The sequence below is a fragment of the Apis laboriosa genome, unplaced genomic scaffold, assembly GCF_014066325.1.
Source record: "Apis laboriosa isolate Shangri-la unplaced genomic scaffold, ASM1406632v1 scaffold289_cov146, whole genome shotgun sequence".
Classification (NCBI taxonomy): domain Eukaryota; kingdom Metazoa; phylum Arthropoda; class Insecta; order Hymenoptera; family Apidae; genus Apis; species Apis laboriosa.
In genome coordinates this window covers 787774-799480 of record NW_025222686.1, presented here as the reverse complement: position 1 = coordinate 799480, position 11707 = coordinate 787774, and the positions used below count along the sequence as shown (strand labels likewise).

Here is an 11707-nt window from a genome sequence, read left to right as displayed (position 1 = left end):
CTTTTTTTTTATATAAAAAATTTATTAATAAATGAATTAAAAGTGAAATTAATATTGGTATCTTTAGTTTTTATTAATTTTTAAATAACAATAATCGTTAAAATTTTATATCAATTCAAATCAAAAAATTAAGTTAAAATTTTGTAACTACAAAAAAAAAAGATTCTTATATCGAATATAAATGAAATTAGTACTGATATTTGTAGCATTGATTTTGAATTAATAACAAAGACAAACAGAAGATTACATTATAATTGAAAAAATTATTTTATTATATTATTATGATTATTTATTATTATTATAACTAAAAATTTAAAAATGTGTATAAATTACAGGTTATTAATTTTTGTATCAATTAATATTCATTAATGGTTGGACATGTTTATTAGATTTAGTTGATTTCGAACAAATTCAATTTTGAACATATGTTCAAGGTAAGTATTCTAGCAACATTGGCAAAACTTTTTTAGAAAATGCAAAACTGCGAAATCACTTTGATCCCTTTTTTTGCTGGTGTTTTCAGGAAGAATAAATCTACATGATTCTGCAAAACATGGTCTTTATCTAGATCCTCAGAACATTTTTTGGATCTTCAAAGTAATGAATATTGGATTGATGATTGGATGAATGAAGCCATACACAAATGTCCAGCAAAATTCCTGACCATCGATGTTAGCACAGATGTTAGGAAAGGTAAGATGTTACTGTCTTTTATGAAATTAATATCACTAAAAATAAAAATATTGCTATCACTTCTAAAGAATGTACAAAATAGATTTTTAGATGCAGAAAATGAAATTAGTATATTATATATACTATCATATATTATAGTATCATTATTTAATATATTGATGAAATTCTTTCATTTTTTATTTCAATTCACGAGAAACTAATTTAAACTATCCTTTAAATAATAATATAGTAAAGAGTATTAATAATATATTTCAGAAACAAATTCAATTATTAAGAATAGAATAATTTACATTTATGTTTGATATGATTGAAATTATATATTATTATAATTATTATAATTATATATTATTATAATTATATATTATTCTTTTGTTTCAATCTGATGAAAGTAATTTTAAAATTCATGATATAAAGAGATAACAAAAAGCATTGATATTTTTAAGGACAGAGCTTATGAAACGGTCGGTAACCTGACTTTTATTTTTAACAGTTCGAATATTTCCAATAGCCTGACATTTATTGAACGGGCATAGTTTTCCTAAAGCTTTCTAGATCTTTAATTTAAACAAAGATACCACAGCAACGGTTACTTCACAAGCCATACATCGTGGAAGCGAACGTAAGGATCCTGACTCTCACACAATGCGACGCGACTCCGTAAGGGCCCATCTTTTGAAACTGTCCTCCAATGCGACCATTGATCTCTCCAACCTCCTCTCAGTGTGTAAATGTAGTGTGATTTTTTTTAATTTCAATTTTGTAGAATTAGGCATCATTTTTTAAGATCTATTTTTCTAAATTTTTTTATTTTTACATTCTAAAATAAAAACTAAGAATGTAAGTAATAATAATGAAATATCATTGGTTTATTGATTTTAATTTTTAATTTTATTAATAAACATTGGAATTGAAAATAGATATTGCAAGCATTTTAACATATCAAAAGCTGAATGTGATTGTAAAATAATAGCTACTGTTTTACAATGTTCTACGAGGAATTTTTCTTTTTATCCTTTCATCTGACACATACAAGGTATTTTTATCTTTGCCAATCAAACGAAATTGAATTATTGTCTGTATAGTATGAAAATTCTCTAATGTAATATTATTATACTAAGATTAATGAAATAATATACAGCTTTAGATTTTTAAAAATGAAAATAAATTAATGATTTTATTTTATTATTAATTAATGATCTTAATACGTGAAATATAAATCATATTAATGAAGTCGAAATACTATTACGATCATGATAGGGTGTATCTTTTTAATAATACTACGTTTTAATTGAATTAATGGGTCCTTATGCTTAGGCCCTTAGCTTATGCTTCAATCATGATATTCAATCGAGATTATTGTTTGATTAGCTGTGCAGTCATGTTTTACATTCTTAAAACATTATATAATAAAACAACATAAGACTGATATTAAATATTTTCAATTACAAAATGTCTCAAATTACGAATTGTCTCAAATTGATTGAAAAATTTTTTCTTTTTTTCAAATATTATAATCGTAATATTAATTTAAATTATGCAAATTTGTTGGAAATTATTTGATTTTCATGTAGAAAAATCTAATATTCCCTAGAATTATTTCTTAATGCTTCTTAGAATATATATTTTATTGAAAATTTTTTAATTTAATTTGTATTTCTAAACGATAAAATTGAATTGAAATAATTGATTGAAATAATAAACTAGTAAAAAAAATGTTTTACGATTCAAATCTAAATTATATTTTTAATTAAAAATGAAATTATTTTTAAGAAAAATTTAATTATATAATAAAATAATATTCCAAACTGGAATATTTTAATTTTCTATTAACACAATTAACTATAATACAATTAATATTGCAATATAAATGCATATAATAAATCCAAGATATTGAAAATTTTGTTGACTATTATAAGTTTCTTTAAAATCATTTCTTAGTACTCTTTAACGCTTAGCTCTTACTTTGTCAAACCAAACATTACATTTAAAAAAAATTTAATTATAAAGTCTATTAATACTTCTTCATTTTAAATTAGAATATTCCACAATCAAAATTATATATATTCCAAAAATTGTTAAAAAAATTTTAGGCCATTTTTAGGCCAAAATTATATATACAATAATCTCTATTTTAGGAATTATCTTTTAGTGTTTTCTAGAATTCTTCACATAGAAATAACTTAATCCTTTTTCTTTCTTTCTTTTTCTATATATAGCTAAAAAGAACCGTGAAATTGATTAGTCTATTCTCCAATAGTCTCATTTACTATAGTACCCAAGATAGAAAGATATTTATAGACATTTACGTATTCGATACAATCTCGAAAATCATCCTCATTTTCCTGACTTTCGGTTATCGTGTCGTTCTACCCCAAATCGTCTACATAAATTGCACCAGAAGAAACGTTCTCTACCTAGTCTTTCTCAAATATTCAAATGGCAACACTTATCTAATTTTCAACTATATAGGTAACCGTATAATAATATAAAAATAATAACGGTAATCGTACGTTCTCGATAAGAATGAAGCATCTTTGAAATGAGTTCACGAGAAGGAAGATTCACGAATTCGACATGAAACCGAAAAGAATAGTCTTGGGCATAGGCAACGGAAACATCCTCTTTTTCCGATACGAGGCAAGGTGGACGTTTATAGATGAGATTAATCCTTTTAATCCAAGATATTATAAGCAAGTGTACACGGCTCAGAATATAACGTCGTCATTTATATCATTGCCGATATGAGAGGGGAAATATAAGAATGCTCGAATTTCCTAGATTATATGCAGAGCACGGTCGAAGGCGAAACCACTCAAATTTTGAATGTTATGTGTTAGAATAATATTGGAATTGAATAAATTAATTAAAGTGAAATGATTTTTTCTTTCGAAAGTAAAACTCTTAAAAGTTAAAAAGTTTGTTGTAAAAGTTTCATTTTTTTTTTTTTTTTTCTTTGAAAACTATATTCACAGAATGAAACTTGCAAGATAAATTCTCGTAGAGAATTTTCGTAGACATTGCGCCGATAGTAAAAATTATTTATCGAAAAAAAAATATAAGAGAAGATATATAAGATATAAAAGATAGATATAAGATATAAAGATATAAGAAAGATATAAGAAAAATAAAGCGATAACTTCCGAATTGTTCTGTTTCAATTTCATGTTATTGTAAATAAAAGGAATTATTTTTAAAGGAAAATATTCAACAAATTGAGAAATAACGATATTTCTTAATCCTATATACATAATTTAACAATAAATATTGTTAAAGAAATTGAATAATATTTAGAACATTTAGAATATGTACGTTCATTTTTTCGATAATTACTCGGAAAATATTTCTACTTTTATAATTTTAGTCGCAAAAATAATAAAAATAAACAGCTATTTCTATGCCATGCAAGGTCATAATGCAGGGCCATAAATCAAGATCTAAATGATTTCATGAGATTGACTATGTATATTCTATACTTTGAATGTAAATAAATTTTTCCACTTAACGTTGGAAAAAACAGTAAAATATTTAATTTTGTTAATTTTCTTACATTAATATTAATTTTCTTATAATAATAATTTCTCATTCGTTGCTTTGATCGCGATTAATCAACGCAATCAAGAAATTGTTTCCTTTCGAACAGATCACATACAAATTGAACGAGGTAAGTGAGATAAGATTTATTTTAGATTAATAAAGATTAATAAAACATTTTTATTTCGTATAACTGATTAGAATAGATCAAATTTATATCAATGATATATACATTAATTACATAGTATTAATTTACATAGTAGTTTATACACAAAGTGTTATACACAAAGTTATGTGTCAACATAAAGAAAAATAAATATATTTATTTTTGGAATGTAAGTTCAAACAGATTTTAAAATAAATGCAAAAATTAATATAAAATGTCTATTGATATTTATTTATTAAATTATAAGTAATTCAAGTTATCTTCATCTCGCTTATATATAATATAATATATATATAATATAATATCGCTTATATATAATATTTAACATTAAACTATTATAACTTAATTAATAAATCTCAATCGAAAAATTTTTATATAACAACTTTTGTGTTTGTTTTAACGTCTAAAATCTTCAAAAATATTTTCACGAATATATTAATATACTATTTATTAATATTCTATGAAAGATTATAAATTTTAATATTATATTATATTCTATGAAAGATTATAAATATTAATACATTTTATATTAATATTCTATGAAAGATTATAAATAATCACTTGAAAATATGTTCAAAATTAAAGGATCAATGTAATTCGAAATAGAATAATAAAAGTAAAATATATATTTTTCAAAAAATATAATTTAAGTTTAAGAAATGAGATAATATTAATTAATTATTGTTGGAAAAATAAAAAAAATTATGAAGGAATTGAATTCTTTTTAAGTAATTGTTATATTCTTATTACTTGTATATTTGACATCTTCAACTTATTTCAATAAGATAATTTTTCGTGACAAAATTAATAAAAAAATTAAAATCGTATTCCATTTTCTGTGTCCCCAAAACAGGTTAATGATTTAAATCTATTGTATGTTGTTAAGTTATTTAACATCGTAAGGTCAATTTATCAATTAAATTTAATTTATGATATGTATCACATATTTATAATTTTAGATTTGCAAAATTTCGATATATTTCATTTATTAGTACAATATATTTAAATTTTAAACAAAAATTTTGAAGTTTAAATTATAATAAATAATTGAAATGCTTTATCAATATTTTCTATTTTTTACTCTTTTTAAAATTTTTAATAATTATTTTCAACTTTTCGACTACATTTAATTGTCTTGCAATATCAAATTGTAACTTTCTTTTATTTTTAAATTTAATAATATCACATATTCAATTTCACATTTCAAAATTTGAAATTTCGATACATTACATTTGAAATTTATGTATAATTTATGTAATAATTTAAAAAATCTTAATTATTTATTTATTTTTTAAATATTCTCTCATTTCCTATTTTTTAATATTGATTCAATGAGAATGAAAGTTTGCGTGCAAATGTATTATCAATTAAAATGTTTTTTTATTAATTTCGCCAATATTTCGAATTGTCCCAAAAAATCCCAAAAATTAAAAATCTGAATTTTTGCATATTTGCGCATATCATATATGTGTATATATATATTATCAGAAAATGTGTACCGGGACACGAGATGACATAATTCGAAAAATTTTTAGATTAAATTGCGAATAAAAGAAATATTTTATATTATATTATATTATTTTGTATTTTTATATATTTACAGTATAAAGAGATTATAAAAGTATAAAAAGATTTATAGTATATGAGATTGATATTGCAGAGCTCAAGAGTTTGCTGCTGGAAGAATCTAATTAGCGAAATAACTGGATAGCTTGAAATGACATTATATCACATGTATTTTTATTTTCTATTATCGATAAAGATCACATCTCCTAATTTGTTACATAAAAGGAAAAGAATAAGATTTGTCGAAATAGATATAAGCAAATAAATTTAAATATTGTCAAAAGTATCCAAAAATAGCGAATTAAATAGAAAATTCCTCTTGCTTCAAATTTCTAAATTAATTAATAAATTAATTAAATTACTAAATTTTTCGTATTATATAATGCACATATCTAGCATAAGAAGTTAATAACATAGTAATAACAAGTATATATAAAGTCTTTTTTGATATATTATATAACATAAATGAAACATCATTTTTTTATTATATAATAATATTTTTTGCTATAGTAAAATAGAAAATAGAAAAAATTTCATATTTATCATATAATGTAAAATAAAATCAAATTTTTAAAGCTTTAAATATAAGATAAGATGTCAATGAAGCATATACGGGTCCAAAAATGTGACATCCATAAAGTGGAAATTCTTGAGATAATTTTAACATTTTCTTTTGCAAAAACTTTTGTTACAATTTTGTTTAACAAATTATTAATAAAAAACACTAATTAATTACAAAGCGCATGATCTAATTTTTAGACTATTCAAGAACATCTTATGAATGTTTCCATATTTTTGGGAACTCTGTATTCTCTGTATATATATAATATATAAAAATTCTATTGAGAATAATTTATAAATAATTTCATATTTTAAAAAATGGGAGATTATTAATATTTTATTTTTATACAGTTAATAATAAATAAATTAATAATAAACAAATTAATAATAAAAGTGTTTATTGATTTGAAATTTCACAATTTATTTTTTATATAAAATTGAAAAATTAAATATGTTTTTAATGTATCTGGTTTGAATGTTGAAAGTCTAAAAGAATTCAGTCGAACCGGACATAAATACCTGGTATATTTTCAATTTATTAGCGTGTTGCAAATAAGAGTCGACTGGTTTTTTCATTTCTTATAAACTTTTTTTTATAGAAATATAGTCCATTATTTATGAAATCTTGTTTGTAATCAAATTCAAAAAATCTACAACATAAAATAATATATATCTGTAGAAATAGATATAAGATTATTTACATTTCAATTTTTCAAAATTTATTAAAAAAAATGAAATTTTGTGTTGTAAAAAATGACATATGAGAATTTATTATAACATAAAATATCCAATATATAATTTCATGTAAACAAATTGAAGCAATTATTTTTCTTATGAAACAAAAAATATTTAATTGTACAAATTTAATATAAATTAATTAGATATAATTAAATAATATCTAATTTATTTAAATAAATCTAATTTATTAAATAAATCAAAAATTTATTTAATAAATCAAATTTCACATTTAATATTTAATAACGATTAATTAATATATGAATTTAATCTAATTTTACGGGAAAGTCATAATGTTATAAATAATAATAATGTCTTGACAGTTATATGGTTATATGATGAAATCAAAAATACATTATTTAAAAAAAGTAAAAGTAACCTTCGTTTTTTAGAGAAAGAAGCATTTTTTGAGGATCATAAATATTAGAATTTGTAATTCAATAAATCAACTTTATTTGAAATATTTTTTTTTATATTATTAAAAATATTTAAAAAATCATACACATTATTATGCTGAATCCATATATATGTTATGTTTATATATGTTACATTGATTTTATGATATATCATATGATGTTATTAATTTAAAATGTATAAATCTAGTATATATATATATATATTTACTATCAATATATTCTTTATAGAAATTTTCAACATTTAAATAAAATTTAATTTAAAATTATTTAAAATTTATAAGTTAAAATAATTTCTTTATTTATTTTTTTTATCAATATTGATTTTTATTTATTATAGAAACTTACAGTTTAGGATTCGCACATTATCAAAATAAAACAATATATACCAAAAAAAATTCAAATCAGGAACAAAATTATGATTTCTAATTTAAAATCTAATGAAGTCTATTTCTTTTTTAAAATGCATTTAAAAATACACGAACATCTATCTATTCCTCGTATACCTTGTATTAAAATGTATTAAAAATAATGCTATCTTTCACTTTTTATTTTTCAAAATGTTAAGAATAAATATATTCAATGTTAACATATAATTATATAATTAAATGAATATATCAATTAATTCGATACATTTTATTTTATTTTAAATAAAATCATTAATGATGAAAATTATTTATGTATTTAAAATTTTTCAATATCAAATATGTACAAAATAAAGATTATCAAAAAATAATTGAAACTTCAATTTATAGGCAGATAATAAAATAAATTTTATTATTTATATAAATTATTTATATTTTACTCTTACATATATTGATACATACATATATATTTGATACATACTTTTCTATTTCTTTTTCTTATCATAAATATATCATATCATAAATATAAAAGAAAAAAAAAGAGAGAAAAGAAAAAATATTGTAATTTCTTATTAAAATTATCATATATAAATTATGTAAATCTTATTCATAAAAACATATCTTAAAATCTGCATAAAAACTTGTTATATTAAAAAATATATCAAAATTATCAATGCTTATTATTTTCTATGTCCTCCATAAAAAAGTAAAAAATTATTTCATTTACATTTTTAATAAAATTTAAATATATTCAAATATAATAATTTGATATTTGATAAATTTTTATCTTTCCCTTAAGATGGTTTAATATTAATAGTTTTTTTTTTATTGTGTATACCTCTTTTTTCTCTAATAAAAAATAAAATATGAAGGAAAAATTACAATCATTATATATGCTCCTTTCTTAGTAATCAAAAATATGAAATATAAAAAAAGAAAACTAATTATTACTGAAACTATATAAATTAAATTCTTAAAAAAATAAAAAATATTTAAAAGTAAAATATATTTACTTAAATGTTTGGTTTTGCATTCCAATAAGAGTTTGAATTGAAATATTACAAAATAATTTTTATTATTAATTAATGTAATTATTTTAATAAAATTATTAATAAAAACTGTTTTACTAATAATATTTTTTATATTTTATAATATAATTATTAATAAAAATTATTTTATATTAATTATTATATGTATTAATTATATATATAAATAATTAATAATATATATTAATTACTATTATATAAATTATATATTATATATAATATTATTTTATAATATATAAAATATATATATATATATATATATATATATTATATAAGATAATATATATATAATATAAATATAAATTTAAATATATCCAAGCATATGTATAATGTTATTGTGTTTTTGGTATTTGCAATGAACATATGTAATTAAAAATTTATTTTCATATTTCAGATTAATTCAAATTAATAATTCAAATTAATTCAAATTAATAATAGTTATATTAATGCTCATTGAATTATGAAAGTAGATATATTAGCTTTACAATGATCAATTACATGTAATAGTTTGTAAAACTTGTTGCGTTGTCATTAATCATAAATGTAAGATAAGATTTAAGATATATTGTTACTGTATTCTTTAGATATCTATAAATTACAATTAAAAAATATTTAGCAAAATAAAAGTAATATTAGCTAGACAATTTATGTGATAAAAATCAATGATTTATACTTTATTCCATTTATTTTAAAAATTTTATTACTGATGTTCAAATATTTTATATAAAATATATTTTATCAATGTAAATTATTATCAATATTAGCAGCTTCTTGTATACTTGTATCTTGATTGATAAATTGTAAAAATAATGTTTCTTTGGAACAATGCAGATTTTAATCGGATATTAATAACAATAATATTGTGAAATCCCATTTTTTTACTATAAGTTTGATGGTACAATATTGAGATATATCTATAATTTTATAAAACTATATTAAAACATACATAAAAAAATTTTTATTAAAAGAAGATAAATAAAAAGATATAATTTATTACAAATATTTTATATAAAATATTATATTATAATTTTATATAAAATATAAATATTTTATCAATGTAAATTATTATCAATATTAGCAACTTCAATTACAAATATTTTTATTCTTACATCACACTCGAAGCCATGTTTATTGCATAAATATCTTTTAAAAATTTATTTTCAGCAACAATTAGACAAATACTTTGTTTATCCTTTGCATAGCAGCATTTTGTAATGCTCCAAATAGAGCTTGTATTGAATAAACTAAAAAAGTCATGGACCGATCCATTTGAAATACAATTGTAAAATATTAACAATATTTTTTATATTATTTTAAAATATTTACTAATCTTTATTCTTACTGCTGAATTATTTTTATTAATAATTCTTTAATCATTTTTATTAATAGTGATTTTATGATAGAAATTAAATTTTTTATAATGAATAATTTTAGAGAAAATTTATTTCCAATCTTATTTCTTTCTAATTTAATTAATTAATAGAAACATATATTAAAATAAATATATATTAAAATAAATTAAACATGTATTAAAAATCACTTTGTCCCTTTTTCAATTCTATGGATTTAATATGTTTATTGATTAGTTTCAATTGCATTTCTTTTTCATCCTAATGGTATTTTCATTTTCAGCATTTCATGATAAATATTTTTAATACCAATTTTAAGATTAAATTGTGCAATTGCAAATTCTATAGTTCTGGACAAAATTCACAAGAATTTGTTAATTCTTATTTCCTTTTTATATTATTATAGAACCAATTTACAATTTACATAATAAATAATAATATTATTAAGTAAATTAATCAAGATCTTTCAAAAAAATAATTTAAAAAATTTAATATGAAATATATACTATTATATATCATAAACCCATAAATATAATAGAGTTTATTAATATAATGTATTTTAGCATTTTTTGTTGGAATTTTTTTTTTGTTCTCTTTTTGCATTTAATTCTATTTCAGACAAATCTCCAATTGTAGGTCTTTTACTTTCTTGAACTTTAATCTTGCTATCTTTTATTTTGGCAATATAAATTTCTTTTTCTTGTAGAAATATTCTATATAAAAAATTATAAAAAAATAACTATAATTCAATTAAATTATTATAAAAATTATAAATTCAATATTTTAATAATGAAATGAATATACATGAATATAATTTTTTAGCATAGTCATTAACTTTAAACAAATGATCAAATTAAATTAATAAAAATTATCTAATATTATATTTAAAAATATATATAAACTCTACCCATTCTTCACTATTTTTTGGATTCGCTGTAATATCTTCTAAACTGTTGAAAGTTTTACATCATTGATGTCGTTTTTGCCAATCAATCATAAAGAAATAAAATGTGTTTTTTAATATATTATACTATAAATATATTATAAATTATTGCAAATTGTTGATGTTAGCCGTTGTTGACTCTTTTGAATTCAATCGATATAATACCTATAGTATAGTTTTTATAATACCTATAGTATAGTTATGATATTTGTTAATAGTAAATTCGAAGAAACTAATATTTTCAAATTTTAAATTATGGTTTTAATTTTGAAATGTATATAAATAGTAAGATAAACTTTTATACATATGTATATTATGAATAAATAGAAAATTTTGCAT

General features: G+C 19.3%; 1 pseudogene; it reads right to left on the bottom strand.

The window, feature by feature from the left end:
- Positions 1 to 9631: 9631 nt before the first annotated feature.
- LOC122714159 lies at positions 9632 to 11443 on the bottom strand (annotated as a pseudogene).
- Positions 11444 to 11707: the final 264 nt, after the last annotated feature.